Source organism: Peromyscus eremicus, chromosome 19, assembly GCF_949786415.1.
Source record: "Peromyscus eremicus chromosome 19, PerEre_H2_v1, whole genome shotgun sequence".
NCBI lineage: Eukaryota > Metazoa > Chordata > Mammalia > Rodentia > Cricetidae > Peromyscus > Peromyscus eremicus.
In genome coordinates, this window is record NC_081435.1 from 64,696,051 (window position 1) to 64,711,834 (window position 15,784).

Sequence of the window (15,784 nt, forward strand, 5' to 3'; positions counted from 1 at the left end):
TACACAGGAAGAGCTGTGGTCCCAAGAGGCCAGCATCAGACCCTTGAGGCCTGACCATGGTGTGTAGCATGCTACCCTACCCAGACCCCCCTGCCTACCTCAGAACATCTGCCCACTTGGTTTCTGACACTGTCACCATGTCTTTACTTTTCCAAAGCTGTGAACCAAAGTATGAGACCTGTCCCTACACTTCCCAACTGCCAGCATCTTCTCTTTCCCTGTCCTCAGTACTGCTCCCCTCCTCCTCCCCGCTCCCTCCCTCCCCTCCTCTCCCCCCTCCTCATATGAAGTCTCCTGCCTTTCTCTTGTTTCCTGTCTCCTTTCTCAGCCCACATTCCTTTCTCCTTCCCTTTCTCATCTCCCTTTTTCTTATTCTTCTCTCTTCCACTTTATAATCAGAGCCTCCCTTCCCCACCATCTGGGACTCCTCAGGCGTGGAGACACGGCTAGAGTCTGTTTCCTTTTGGAATTCAGAGGCTTTTCATCCAGCAAACATTACCCCCTCACCCGAGGTCCCTCTGGAGTGCTGCCATTTGACCAAGAATCCCCTTGGTCACAGAATCAGTGCCTTGACCACATACCCCAAAATTTTCTGGAATAATTCCAATTTCAAGTCTCAACTTTCTTCTTTTCCTAAAAAGAGAGTTTATTTAGAAAGCATAAGCCGGCCATACCACTTGAATTTTCTTTAACACAAGATGCAATGCCAAGCTGAGGCCATTTGTAAGGCCTGCCTCTCCAGAGAGCTGGTTTAAAGAATAGCTGTGAGCCACACATGGTTACTAGCAGAGTTTCCTTTAGCCAGAGGCCTCTGCTCACACAGTAGTGGTCCTGCTTTTGAATTTCTTACCACACATTTGTGTGTGTGTGTGTGTGTGTGTGTGTGTGTGTGTGTGTCAGGTGTTGATTTTGCTGATGGAAAACTGGTGACAAGTATGGACACAAAATGACTTGAACTAAATCCCACAGCTGCTTCTTTGTGAGGGTCGGAGCGACGGTGTCTGCTAACCAGGAGGGCAGGAATCAGAAGGAGCTAGCTGTGACATCTGGCCTGTGCACAGCAGCTGCCTCACTGCTGGCCCCATGTGTGAAAGACTTTGTGCAGCGTGTGTGGTTCTCATGTGTGGGAGGCACAATTAACATAATCGGAAAAGGCCACACATCGGAGATTTTTCACCTGGATGAAAGAGCAGCTTGTGCCTTCTTTAAGATGGGCTGGGCAGCTCCTGCAGCAGTCCCCAGGGAGAACTTAACAAGGACAGACGTCATATACGTCATCTCAGCTAACAACTTTATATCTGGGATATAGAATATCTTTGTGGTATTATTCACCTACTGAATAATTCAGTGCTTGCCATATTTTACTCCCTATAGTTGTATGTGGTATATGGAAGTGTGATGCAGCCTGTTAGTATTTTATTATTAACAGGGTTGGAAAGGAAGTCAGGAGACACCAAATATAACCAGAGGATGAGGAGGAGTACACCAGCAAATGATTTCTAGTCTCTGTTCAAGCAGGAACCACGAGGAGAAGGATCCAGCCTGAAAAACTCCAAACAGAACCTTCAAGAAAATCCTGGCTGGTCAGATCTGGTAGACACATACCAGAACTCGGGCTGAGCTGAAAACTGTGTTATACAATATACATTGGCGTACAGCTTCATGGAATTCGAGTCAAGTCTATGAAGTTTTTCCCAGTAAGCATCCTTAGTGGAACAGCTTTAATGAGCAGAAGAATGGAGTAGTTGTTAACCAACAAATGTTAAGTGAGTGTTTAGGAGAGTCTTTGAGGACAGTTCCTGTGTTCAGAGTACGAGTTCACATTTCTGTCTCCTCAGCTAGGCAGTGGTTGTGAGCCCTCTTACTGTCTCAGCACACAGTGGCACCTGCTGTAGCAGATACTCAATACACGGGGACAGCATGAGAGGCTGAGCTGAGTGGGAAATAGAGGCTACTGGTAAGAAAGCAAACTCCAGTTTCTCTGTTTCCAGATCTGGCTTCTGGAGTCACCCTTGTCGTCTCCTGATGCTGTCTTTAGAAAGGTTGGAACGATCCAAGATTCTCTCTTGAGAAGAGCAGATGGATGAGTGACTTGAGGATTCTGGGATCCTGGATAGAAAAGGGGAGACTGAAAGTTGGGGAGGGGTGTGTAAAAAGCAGAGAAGAGTCAGTGAAGGTGGGCTACATATACCTGTGGTAACTGACTGAGAAACCCTCCCCAATATCCCTATGCCTGGCAGCGGATAAGGCAATTCTGGGAGGTAAGGCAGAGTTCTTGCCTTTTTGGGCCAGGATGCCTTGGCTCCTCTGGTCCAACCTGTCTGTCTGATTAGCGGCTTCTCTGGGGAGGTAGCTGTCTCTTTGGTGGTTGCCCACTTTGTCTACAGGGTGGGCAACATTGCATCCACTTCCTTATGCCATCTCAGGTGAAGATACCCCCAAGTCATACGGTGCCGTGGCAGCTAAGGCAGGAGAAAACCCCCTCCCCCACTCCAGGAGCTGTCCATCACCCATGGCTGACAGCCTAGCCTAGAGCTATGGCACAAGGGCTTCACTCAGTCATGTGGCTGTACTCTGCTCTACTTGTCTGCCTGCCAGTCCCGCCCTCCTCCCCCACTCCTCCTCTACCATCTCCTCCTTTGGTCTCTCTGATAGCCCAGCTCACCTGACTTCCATTTAATTCTGCCTTTTGTAAGATACGCCTGCCCTGGAAGCAGTTTCTACCGTCGCACACATGGACTTTTTGGAAAGTGCACGTATATGCTTTTGAGCTTTCTCAGACACCCCAAATCCTAAAGAGCTTCTCACCATGGAGATGTGGGCTGGCACGTATGCATGCATCTTGGGACCCTCTGGGCCCTTGAGCTCCAGGTGCAACCTTGACCTCATTGGTGCCTCCTGGCTTCCACCCCAACCTTGGCCAGAGGAGGAAATGAGAGGTGACCCAAGAAAAACAACCCGAGGTCTAAAGCCAGGCTGGTCCAACTGCCACCACCAAGCTGCCTGTGGCTAGACACTGCTCTCCATGGCTTACTAGCTTCTAGGCTGGAAAATGGAGGAGGGTCTCCAGCATAGCAGACAAGAGAGGTGAAGTCAAAGGTCTGAGAGAACTGACTGAGGGTCAGGAGCCAAGGGTGAGTATTGCTAGAGTTTTCCTGCTTGGCCCACAGTCAGGAAAAATCTCTCTCACCTGCCAGTCCCACAGCTGCTCAGACCCGACCAAGTAAACACAGAGACTTATATTGGTTACAAACTGTATGGCCGTGGCAGGCTTCTTGCTAACTGTTCTTACAGCTTAAATTAATCCATTTCTATAAATCTATACCTTGCCACGTGGCTTGTGGCTTACCGGCATCTTCACATGCTGTTTCTCATCGTGGCGGCTGGCAGTGTCTCTCTCTCAGCCTTCCACTTCCCAGCTTTATTCTCCTCCTTGTCCCGCCTATACTTCCTGCCTGGCCACTGGCCAATCAGTGACTTATTTATTGACCAATCAGCAACACACTTGACACACAGACCATCCCACAGCAGGTGAGATCAGCCATGTGTGTGTCTATTAAGTCCTGTGGAGCGTGGCAGTGGAACTCTCATATTTCAGGGCTGGAAGGAACCTGACTGAATTCAGTTCTGTACTTTGTTATGTGACTTCTTCCCCAGTTGTTCCGAGACAATGCATAATTAGGCACTAAACTGTGAGATGCAGATGGTAAGTGCAATGGAGCTTAGTGTGAGAGTCAGAGGGACTTCCGCAGTAGGTAAGACTTGGCTTGGGCCTGGAGGACCCTGCCTATAGCCTGCCATCACCAGGGTGTGGTTGTATGCCAAGCATTTGCTGAACACATCTGGGAATCACTGCCAGCAGTTCTCACCCTCAAACCTTTGCATTGGATACTATTACTATCCCATGTCACAGGTGAGGAGACTGAGTCACCTCTGGGCGGCAAGTGGTGGAGGGGCAGCCAGCCTGGGTAGAGCTAACACTGGAGCCCCAGCTCTGGTGGGAGGTGTAACAGGATTGTGGGCAGATCACTCATGATAGGGAGCGCCACTTACATCCATCCATACCATCTATTTCTGCCCTTGACTGCTGGGCCAAAATGCAAAGGACTTAAGTAGACCGCCTGTCTCCATGTTTCCTTGGGGAAGTTGTGTTGTTGGCTTCTGCCACAATACTCTTTTGGCTCATTCACTCCCTCCCCATCCTTCCTACTTTTGTCTTCTGTCCTCCCCATTATTCAGAAGGTTTTTTTTTTCATGACTCCTTGACCTCTGAGTTTAGCATTTTCCTGATTTTTATGGAAAATGCTTGTCTCCGTCTGCACCTGAGGGCGGGTGTCTGCATTTCAAAATAATCCTGCTTCCTCAGTGGAACTTCAGGCATAGCAGTGAGGAGGCCGTGCATTGATCAGCAGTCCTCCTGATAGCCTGGCTCCCACGACTGCCCTTCATTTCTGCCTGCTGTAAGATACGCCCGACCCATGAAGTAGCTTGAGGTGCAGGCTGGCTTGGTGTGAACCTTTCTGGTGAATTTTCACTTATTTAGAAAAGCAAAGGGGGCACAAAAAAGAGAAAGAGCTCTTGGGCTCCATCCAAATGAGAAAAATTTGGAGAGCTGGGTTTGGCAGAATGTGCTTGGCTGGGTGCTGGGGAAACACACAAGCAAAGCAAATATGGTGTCTTCCCCCTTTCATCCCACGTACCTGATGTAGACCTCCCACAGCCTGACAGTATCAGGCTTCAGGCAGAGGAGGCTGTTGGTAGAAGTGGGGGCTGTGCCAGGTGGCTCCTTCAGTGGGATTGCTTTATGGGTTTTCAGCCTCTGAGATTTGGGGACCATAACTGAATCTCAGTAGAGTCTCCTAGACTTATGAGACCTCTACACTCATGAGTTCACTTTCATGAACTTTCTGTGCCTCGATTTCTGTTCCTGTAAACTAGGGGCATTAATTCAACTGTTCAGTTGACAGAAAGGCTGTCAGTCACCTGCTCAGAAGCAGGCCAAGGGCTCCAAGGTTAAAAAGCCTCACACAGGTAAGGTCACCAGAGCTTGCTCTGCCTCATGCACACATTGCTGAGGCCCCCTGCATGGATGTTCCTGGCAGGGTCTGATCCTAGCTTCGCCCTTTGTCCAGGGCATTGTCTTGGAGAGGTAGCACCCCAAATTTGGGTTGTGTCTCCTTAAAATGGAAGAAAAGCCTGAGTGAACCCTCTTCCTTCACTGGCTTTTGATTGACTTCAAAACTCACGTAGTTTGGAGGTGGTGGAGCCAAGCATATGCCATCAGTCTCCTGCTGGCTTTGCTGGAGCGGATGCCCGGGACATGTGGGTCTTGTAAATTGCTTTTGTCAACACAAAAACTGGCTTTCCACTGCAGCCCACCCAGGTGCCCAGTGGGTGATCTCTTGGTGTTAGAAAGCCAAAACTCCCCCCACAGATCATGGCAAACTACGGTTTCCTAAACATCCATCCTATGAAGGGCCATGAGGCTAGATTGCACATGTGTGGACTACTGCTCATCTCTCCTCTCCCCACACCTTTGACCACCCTCCTGTTTATCCCACAGGTATCCCCAAACCCTACCATTGGGGAGACCAGCTTGACACTTGTTCCCCATCTTCACATTTCCCCACAGCTACCCTGTGGCTCTCCATCACAAAACTCATAATGTTAGTGATCATCTTATTCTGTAGCAGGCCAAACAGGGCCGGGTCAGGAACAACCCCTTCTTCTGAAGTGGCTCTTCACCGCACCAGGCGGTGCCCAGGCACCCTGTTCCTCCTCCTCCTTCACCACCCTCTCTCCCTCTCTCCTCCCTCGTGGTTTTGCACTTCTTGCCTGCTCCAATGTCTCCGAGAACTTCACACCAGGACTTGGCAAAGGCAGGAGGACAGAAAGAAATGGAGACTGAAAAGAAAAGGAGGCTGGGATTGGGCCAGGAAGCCCATGTCTACTTGATACTCAAATCAGGGGGCAAAAGTTAAAAGTTATAGCTTCACCTAGAAGCTGCACATTCTCCTAATTTGATGGACACCAAGACTGCCATTGGATAGTAAATGATGGGGCTCACAAAACTGACTAGAGGCCATCCTTTACCTAGGGCCTCCTTGTTGGAAGTGCTTCCTCACACTGAGTGTCAACCTTTCCCAGGTGCTCAACTGGGATCTTGGGGTTGCTTTTCTGCACTTCACAGAGCACTAATGTCCATCCATCCACCCTTCAGCTCCCCCCAGTGTGTTGGAAAGCATGTCATTTCCTCTTCTCCCCTGCCCTGGGACCCAGTCTTCGACATCCCCCAGTTCCACTTCTCATCAAGATTTCATAGTCACCATTGCTAACACCACCCACCTCCAGTCTCGCCTCAACCCATGCCCATGAAGTGTTACCTGTTATTGTCAAGGTCACTGGTGACCTCCAAGTGGCCAGATCAGTGGCACCTTCCCTTCTTTCTTGACCTCATCAGCACTGGGTGGAGCTACTCCTTGTGCCCTGGAAAGGCTCTTGGTCCCTGGGCTCTATGTCCTGGTTTTCTTTTTTCTCACACGCCTTTCTTCTCATGCTGCTACCATGTGAACAGGACTAACCCCAGGCCTGTCCCCCATTCCTGCTTTCTCTAAGGGCTCATGGAGTCTCCTTGTCCTTTGATTCTGGAGTACGTGTTTTGTCCTCTGCTCCGGGTGTCCTGTCTGTGGCTGACTCTTACACGTTAGCTCCCTTTGATGTTGGAAGGTCCCAGCAGGCGTTCCGTGGCCGCTCACCTTGCCATTCACACCCAAACCCGTTCATTCTCCCATGTCATTTTACGGCTCACGACTCCTGGGAGAAGAGGAAGGCCCAGAGGTTACTGTAGATCTCGCTCTTTCAAGTGCTGACTCTCAGCCACCAGCACAGTTCTGTAGGGCTCATCTCTGCACTGCTGCTTGGGTTTGTCTCCCCTCCCTCGCTTGCAGCCTCTCGGTACCATGCACTGTCTCCTCCTCTCAGAACCCCCTCAGCAGCCAGCGTGAACGGTTAAGTCAGATTGTGTTGGTCCCTGCTTACATGCTTTTCAAGCTCCTGTCCAGCAGGGTGGCCCCATGACCCAGCCTTTCTGATGCTTCCACCCTGTCCCAGCCCCTCGGCTGCTGCTATGTCTGCAGCTGGCCCGGCTCTTGCTGGCTGTTCCTGCTGGCTGTACATGTGCCTAGCTAGGGCTGCACCCTCCCCATGTTCCCTGTGTAGCTGGAGAGTTTCTCTCTGGGTCCTGCCAAGCCCCGGCACTCCCGCAGCCCACTTATAAAATAAACACACAGACGCTTATATTATTTAAACTGTTTGGCCTAATGGCTCAGGCTTTTTGTTATCTAGTTCTTCTATCTTAAATTAACCCATTTCTATTAATACATAAGTTGCCATGTGGCTCGTGGCTTACCGGTACTTTACATCCTGCTCCTCATCGCGGCAGCTGGCAGCATCTCCCTGCCTCAGCCTTCCTCTTCCCAGCATTCTCCTCTCTGTTTGTCCCACCTATACTTCCTGCCTGGCTACTGGACAATCAGCGTTTTATTTATCAATCAATCACAGCAACACATTTTTACAGCATACAAAACACCCCACAGCATCCCTGTCTGGAGAGGCCTTCACTGGCCCACTGTTCTCAGATTCCCTCCAGGCTCAAACCTGCTTTGTGTTTGTAGCACTCACTCAGCCTTAGTTGCCACTGTGTTGAGAATTTCCATGAGGCAGGGGACTCTGCCTGGTTAGCTGCTCACTGGTAGGGGTGAGATAGCCTGGCACACTGTGGAGCTCAACCAACCTCCAGTGAATGGAAGAGAAAAGCCCTCCCCAACACTGAGGGGCACAGGCAGGCCATGAGGAATCATTGGAAGTCATCGTCTAGGGTAGGTGGGGATATGCCCGGGGACTTTGGCACAAAGAAGGGATGGCAGGAAGGTGACCAGGTAGACCTGTGCTAGAAGTAACTAGAAAGACATAAAGGAAAAGAGCAGCCCTGACCCAGAGTTGGGCATCAATGAGTCAGGCAGAACAAATTATAGCTTATGCTGAGGTGGAGACCGGGGCCACTACCAATGCAGAGATTTGAAGGGAGATGAAGAAGGAGGAGGTGACTGTGGTGTTGCTCTGGGCTTAGCACTAGGGGTGGTGGCCGAAGCCCAGTAGGGTCAGTAATTCCCCAACCAGTGCTGGTTGGGCATGCTGAGCATCCAGGGCTAAGCTGGACCTTACCGGGGTGCTCTCCGGGTTCCCTGGGCTGCTGTAGAAAGGGTCACCTTGCAGGGAGTGTGCTGGCCACCAGATCGAGGCCCTGTGGCTGGGCAAGTGAGAGTGAAGTCTCTGAATTTGCTATTGCTCCTGGGGAGGTATTGACCTACCCAGACCCCAGCCAATGGCAGAAATGACAGCCCAGACTTTGGAGAGAGTGTGGGAGAGCAGACTGACCACAGGACTATCCAGAGCTGCATTTAGAATCGCAAGCTTTTATTTCATTAACTTCTTAACTTGCTATTTATTATTTTGCAGTATTAGGAGTTAAATTTAGGGCTTTGCACAGGTAAGTCTAATCCTCAACTACTGAATTATATTCACAGCCTTCTTTTATTGTATATTCTTAATTTTTTTTTAAATTTTGAGATAGAATCTTCCTAAGTTTCCTAGGCTGGCCTTGAACTTGTGATCCTCCTGCTTCAGCCTCCCCAGTGGTTGGATTTATAAGTTCTTGCCACCAGAGCCACATCACCAGGCCTGCTGCTTTTTAGTCTTGAGACCTTTTTTTTTTTTTTTTTTTTTTTAGCTCTGGTGATTCTTGGCAAAGGGAAATCACATCCCATAGAGAGCAGGTTAAGTCCAAGATTGCTGAGCAGACATGGAGGGCCTCTGCAATGACCCCTCCTGGCAGCTGCGGCCTTTGGTGGCTGGTAGTAGGGAGCCCTGTGTCCCTCTGCACCTGTCCAGGAAGACACTTAGGGCCCTGGTACTTGTCAAGCTGCATCCTTCCGACTGCTTTCTGCACGTTTGCTGATGGGGTGTGTGCTGGCTCCAAACAGCAACTGCTCGTGTGCTGGAAATAGCGCAGATCTTGCTGAAGGGGCTGTCACCTTTGGGAGAGAAGGGGGCTGCTTACTGACAAAGCCCCCGGGGAGCCATGGCTGTCAGAGTTGGGAAAAGGAATGCACCGAAGTGATGAAGACCTTGGGTGCCCAGAAGCCTGAGGTTTTTTTTTTTTTTTTTTTCTGGTATAATTTACTAGCCAGATGACCTTGGGAAAACGGCCTCACTGATTGCAGCCTGAATTTCAAGCATGTCTCATTGAGCTGCTAAGAGAATGAAGCAAGACAGTCTAAGGGTCTAGGGGCAGGCTGCCTCACACAGCTGGGCAGGATGGAAATCAGGTGGGGCTGAAACCCAGCCCACCGTCACTCCAGTGAGCCATGTTGCTGGCCTGTGGCTTAACTAATGGGGTTGGAGGGCTTTCTAGTTTTGTTTGCACAGAGGTGCCACATGGACTAGCAGTGTTTCTAGTAGGGTGGAATCACACCGCAGTTCTCTCAGAATGCCTCAGGCCCGACAGAACAAAAGGGTCCAGACTGACAGTCTGTGGCAGCTTCCCTTCCTTCCTCCTGCCCCTGCCCCTACCAACTGCATTCTGATATGACACAGGGAACCTCCTGGGGATTCTGGGTTCTTAGATACCATTAGTGTCTGCAGTTGAGTGGCACATGATTACAAAGAGAATGCTGTGGCCCCCATCTCACACCTAAGCATTGGTTACCTGGTAACCATTGGTTACCTGGGCCTAGAGTTTTGTGACTATCCCGACACCCTGGGAAGGGGATGCAGCCCTGGACAGACTGAGGAGAGAATAAACAAGGGAGCCTTTGTGGATGGGCTCATAAGGAAAGGCTGGGTGGAGCAGATTAGTGGCCCAGTGTGGCCTCTCAGCTGGCCAGTTCCGACCTGCTGAGAGGGGCCTCAGCACGCAAAGCTGGAGCCCTCCTGTGGGTGAGAGAAGAAAAGCCACACCCAGCCACCAGGACCCTCCAGCCTTTGTCTTCTTATAACGGAGATTGTCACCTGATGACCAGGCAGTTAGAGCTGACCATCCCACAAGGTCCCTGAGGGCACAGGAACAGAGACAGGATGGACGCAGCCTGGAGCCAGCTTTGGATCTGACTTTTGGAAGTCAAATGGTGTTGGAGAGGAGCTAGGTTTCTGACACGGCCCTTAGGCTATTTATACCTGTAGATGCCAATTGTGGTGCCAGGTCCCTCTCCTTTGAGCTGAGTAGAGATAGTGTTTCCAGAATGGAAAGAAGAGCCGGTGACTCACTAGCTTACAAAGCCTGGGGACTTTGAGAAGGCGGAGGGACGCTTTGGTCAGATTCCCCACGCACACGTGAAGTCGGAGGTATTTATAGGGAGGTCTGTAATTTAAAAGCAAAGAACATACGTCAGCAATTTTTCAGTAGCAAAAGACTCCTAACTCCATTGCAGGAAACAACACAGAAAAGGCAATTTGAAAGTTATCCCCATCCCATGACTCTGAGAGGTCTCAGTAGCATCTCATCACAGGCCATCCCTCCCCTAGGCACTCTCACGCACATGCGTAATTCTTTCTGCAGGTCACGGTTTGTTCTTGCATGTTACACCTGTCACTCTCATGTGGGGTTCTTCCCCCACACAAAAGGATGCGAGCATCCCTTCTGTGGATTCAGAGCACTCCCAGTTTGCACAGCTTCCTCCAGATGCACCCTTCAGACTTCCCGCCACAGGCAGAATCTTGGAGTTCCCAGTGTGGCAGTGCTCCCTGAAATGCTGTGTCATCAAACGTGTCATTGGTAGAGATTAGGCAGGAAGAGTCCGCACCCAAGAGCAAAGCCCAGCATGGGCGGGAGAAAGAAGCAGGGATCGCTGATTTCCTTTTCCTGGCTGCAAAGCGGCGGCTTCCGATACAGTCGGCAAGCAGCTTGATGATTGGCCAAGGGTGTTTCAGGGGCCTAGGATTTGTGTTCATCAGAAATGGTAAGATATAAATATGCAAATGCCTGTCAGGAGGGAAGGGGTTTTATACTCACTAGTTCCTGGAAACAAGGGCGCAGCTCACCACGCTGGGCTGATGAGAAGAAGCTCCAGGCCAGTTAGGAGGCAGCAGAAACATGGTGGCAGTGTGGACAAGTGGCCCGAGGAACTGGCATGACAGGGTATGTAGTTTTAGAATTAGCCTGCTGGAATATTTTCTTCAGGTTCTATGGTATAGGGACTGGTCAAGGTTGCCTATACCTGGCCCTAGGGTGGTTAGGCCAAGGAATGACGGCACAGAGTGTGGAAGCTGGAGAAGGAAGGAATGGCTGTTTTGGTTGAGTGCCATGGCAGAGGCACTCCTAGGCTAGTCTGTCACAGTCTCTAGGAACCATGGAAGGGACACTCCCTGTAGGGTGGGCAGGGCCCAGGGATCAAGGCCTCAGAAACATTATTTTTGGTTTTTGAGATAGGATCTCACTCTGTAGCCTTGGCTGGCCTGGAACTCACAGAGATCAGCCTCCCTCTGCCTCCCACATGCTAGGATTAGAGGGGTGTGCTGCCATGCCCAACAGCAACACAGTCTGCATACCTGTAGTGCTTAGCCGAGGCAGGGTGATCAAGGACATCTAACACCCAGGCAGGACTTGGCATGGGCTGCAGCCATGGGGAGGCGGAAGGAGGTTTAGTAAGCTCAGCAGAAGGCAGCGTCACTAGAACAGATGGCAGAGAAACTTCTGCGTTATTCATCCCTGACTCAGCTCTGCTATCGACCAGCTGAGCGGAGAGAAGCAAGTGTCACCCTCCCTGGGTCCCCCGGTGGCATCTGCTGGCAGCACTTGCCCTTCAATGGCAGGGCAGTGGGGACGACTACTTCTTCCGCTTCCCGTGTGTTACACTTTCCCGGAAATGTCAGCAGTGTCATGGTTGTGGCTCACGCAGCATTCAGCCTTTACAGACTGGAGGCTAAGGCTGGAAATGACAAGGCTAAAATGGCTATCTTGGTTCATTCACGCTACTGAAAGAGAATACAGAGACTGGGGTGCTTATAAACAATGGAAATTTATTTCTCGAGATTTGACTGAGAGTCCATATTTCAAAGGAAGATCTGCTTCCTGGTTCATAGACATGCCTGCTCCTCATATCCTCATGGTAGAGGGGACAAAGTATCCTCTCAGTTCTGTTTTATAAGGAATTTTACAAGAGCTCTACCTTATAAATATAGGATGGAAAAAACAACTCATCTGATCCTATTGCCTCCTAATCCCTTCATCTCAGGGTTTGGGATTTCAATGTATGGATTCTGGAGGGCCACAAGCACTCAGATTATAGCAGTGGCTAATAAAGGATATGAGCCCAGCTCTGAAAACCTCTCAACCTAAGAACCCCTAGACACATGGCACAAGATCATTTAGAATTGCTTGGTTGCCTGTATGAGTGATTTTGGAGATTCAGGAGAAAGATAAAGGCTGGAGTGGAAAAGGAAGGATGGTTGGGTGGAGGAGAGGGGAGGCTGACTGGTCAGATGTAAGATGCTGCCTTAGTTCAAACTAGGAGAGAAAAGAGGCAGAAAGAAGTTTCCCAGTGGCCTGTAAACACAGGAGTCGTGTCTACAAGTCTCCAGCTCCCTGAAGACTCTAGAGCAGTGGTTTCCAACCTTCCTAAAGCTGCAACCCTTTAATAGGGGTCTTCATGTTGTGGTGACCCCCCCAACCATAAAATTATTTTGTTACTACTTCATAACTGTAATTTTGCTACTGTTAAGAATCATAATGTAAATAATCTGATATGCAGGGTATCTGATAATCCGATATCAGACCCCCAAATGAGTCATCACCCACAGGTTGAGAACTGCTGGTCTAGACTTAATTATCTTGACAACATTTGTATCTGGAGTTTTTCTGAGCAGCAGTCGAGGATGGTGACTTCACCCAACCCTCGGTTCCAGTGCTTAGCTGACACCTGCAGGGTCTGGTTGCAAACGAGACTGCTTGTTGCAAGACATCAGACCTTACTTTCCACTGTGACTGGAAAACTACATGAGTCAGAGCCAAGGTCATGGGCTTGTCTGGTGGCCCCAAGCTGGCCCCTTGTTCTTAGTTGCAGATAACAGAATGCTTGTCAGGTACTTACAGGAGAAAGGGATTTCTTAAGGGCACTCCCAGCTCAGAATCTTTGAGAAAAGTGAGTAAGTGGCTGAATTAGTCAGGGTTATCTAGTGGAACAATGAAATACAGAATGAGTATAGTGAAAAATGAATATATAGAAAATATAAAAGGGGATTTCTTAGAGTGGCTTACAAGCTGTGATCCAGCTAGTCCAACAATGACTGTCTACCGATGAACAGTCCAAGAATCCAGTGGTTATTCAGTCCATGAGACTGGATGTCTTAGCTGCTCTTCAGTACACATCAGAATCATGAAGAAGTGGACTCTAAGGCTAGTGAAGGAATGGACTGCCTGTGAGAGAAAGGGCAAGCAGGCAGAGATGAAAAGCTTCTTTCTTCCACACCCTTTAGCAGATCCACACACCAGGTCCTAGTTAGGGTTACCATTGTTATGATGAAACACCAAGTGCTGGGTGGTGGTGCCTTAAGTCCCAGCACTCAGGAGGCAGAGGCAGGCAGATCTCTGATTTCAAGGCCAGCCTGGTCTACAGAGTGAGTTCCAGGACACAGAGAAACCTTGTTTCATAAAAAATAAACATCAAAGCAAACAAAAAACAAAATAAAACAAAACCAAAAGAAAGAAAGGGAGAGAGAGAGAGAGAGAGAGAGAGAGAGAGAGAGAGAGAGAGAGAGAACACCATGACCAAAAGCAAACTGGGGAAATGATTTATTTGGTTTCTACTTCCACATTGTAGTTCATCACTGAAGGAAGTCAGGACAGGAATTCAAGCATGGCTGGAACCTGGAGGCAAGGAGCTGATACAGAGGCCATGAAGGGGTGCTTCTTGCTGGCTTGCTACTTTTCATTATAGACCTGCATAAGAGTGATTACCAATAACTACACAACACAATACTAGGCTACCTTGAAATCTACTTTGCCACTTCCATTAATCCCAAACTCTTCAATTTAACCTCAGGCAGATATTTTTGAACACGGGCAGAAAGCAGCCACATTCTTCTCCAAAATATCACAAGAACAGTTTCTAGGCCATTTACTAATACTATTATCTTCTGAAACCTCTTGAGCCCAACCATCATAATCTATATCACTCTCAGCACCACTATCATCCATGTTCCTACTAGGATGGCCCAGTAAACCCCACTTAAAGCGTTCAATAGCTTTTCTACTCCAGTCATCCAAATCCTCCATATTCCTACGACAAACATCATGGTCAGGCTTGTCACAGCAATACCCCACTCCTGGTACGAATTTCTTTCTGTCTTAATCACTGTTCTATTGCTTTGAAGAGGCTCTATGACCAGGGCATCTCTTATAAAAGAAAGCATTTAATTGGATTTAGTCCATTATAATCATGGTGGGGAGCATGGTGGTGTGCAGAGAGCCACTGAAGCAGTAGCTGAGAACTACAACCTGATCCATAGGTAGAGAGAGAGACAGAGAGAGTCAGAGACAGACTCTGGGCTTGGCATGGGCTTTTGTGGTGGTTGTTCCCTCATAGGCTCATATATTTGAGTGCTTTGTCACCAGGAAATGACACTATTGGAAAAAATTAGGAGGCACGGCCTTGTTGGAAGAAGTGTGTTGCTGGGGTGGGCTTTGAGGTTTCCAAATCTCATGCCAAGCCCAGATTCAGTCTCTCTCTCTCTCTCTACCTATGGATCAGGATGTAGCTCTCAGCTACTGCTCCAGCAACTGCTTGCATGCTCCCCACCATGATGATAATGAACTAAACCTCTGAAAGTGTAAGCAAGTTCCCAATTAAACGCTGTATTTTATGAGCTGCCTTGGTCATAGTGTCTCCTCACAGCAGTAGAACAGTGACTAAGACACACCAGAAGGTGTGGTCCAGATTAAAGGTGGATATTCCCACCTCAGAAGATCCAGACTGAAAGTGAATCTTCCCACCTCAAATGATGTGATTAAGAAAAGTCTCTCACGGGTATACTCGGCCACTTGGATTTTAGTTAATTCCAGATGTAGTCAGGTTGACAACCAAGAACAGCCATCACACTGAGCAATGGCATTGTGAAATGCCATCATACAAGCTATTGCCATGACCAGGTTTTTTTGAGAATCATGCCACCTCTGTCTGCCCCAGGTTCCTTTTCATGCTTTTCAAGGAGCAGCTTGGAATTGGTCTCGTGAATGTGTTTCTGATTGGTTGGACCTAAGTTGTTTCCAGGGCCTTAGCCTCAAAGGAGTCTGGGAAATGTGGTCTCTAGCATGCCTGTTTCTGTAGTTCAGATGGTAGAGAAATAACAAGGACATAATCCCTGCATTTGAGATGCTCCTCATTTGGAAGGGCCATAGACAAGAGGTAGATTATGATAATATGATATTATTTGTTCTAATTAAGTTACAGAGTGTAGAGCCCAGGGGTAAGTACCACATGAGAGCTCCCAAAGGTCTAGGCCTTTGACCTAGGTTCTGAACCTGAGTTTGCTGAGTGAGAGAGACAGAGAAAGGAGTTCAGAAGCAAGAGGGAAACAGAGGGAGAGTGAGTTTGATATTACGGAGATCCTCAATTCCCAGTTCTTAGGAACGCTGCCTAATTCTTTCATGACATAAAGATACAGAGCCAATTGAGTTTGGAAATAGGAGACAATTGATTGTACAGAACATTTTTTATTTATTTTTGTGGCC

At 48.9% G+C, this 15,784-nt stretch overlaps 1 protein-coding gene across 1 annotated transcript in view; it reads left to right on the forward strand.

Moving 5' to 3' along the window:
• Positions 1-15,784, forward strand: part of St8sia5 (ST8 alpha-N-acetyl-neuraminide alpha-2,8-sialyltransferase 5) — a 70,862-nt gene that overhangs the window by 23,832 nt on the left and 31,246 nt on the right. The gene's annotated exons all lie outside the window — the stretch shown is intronic.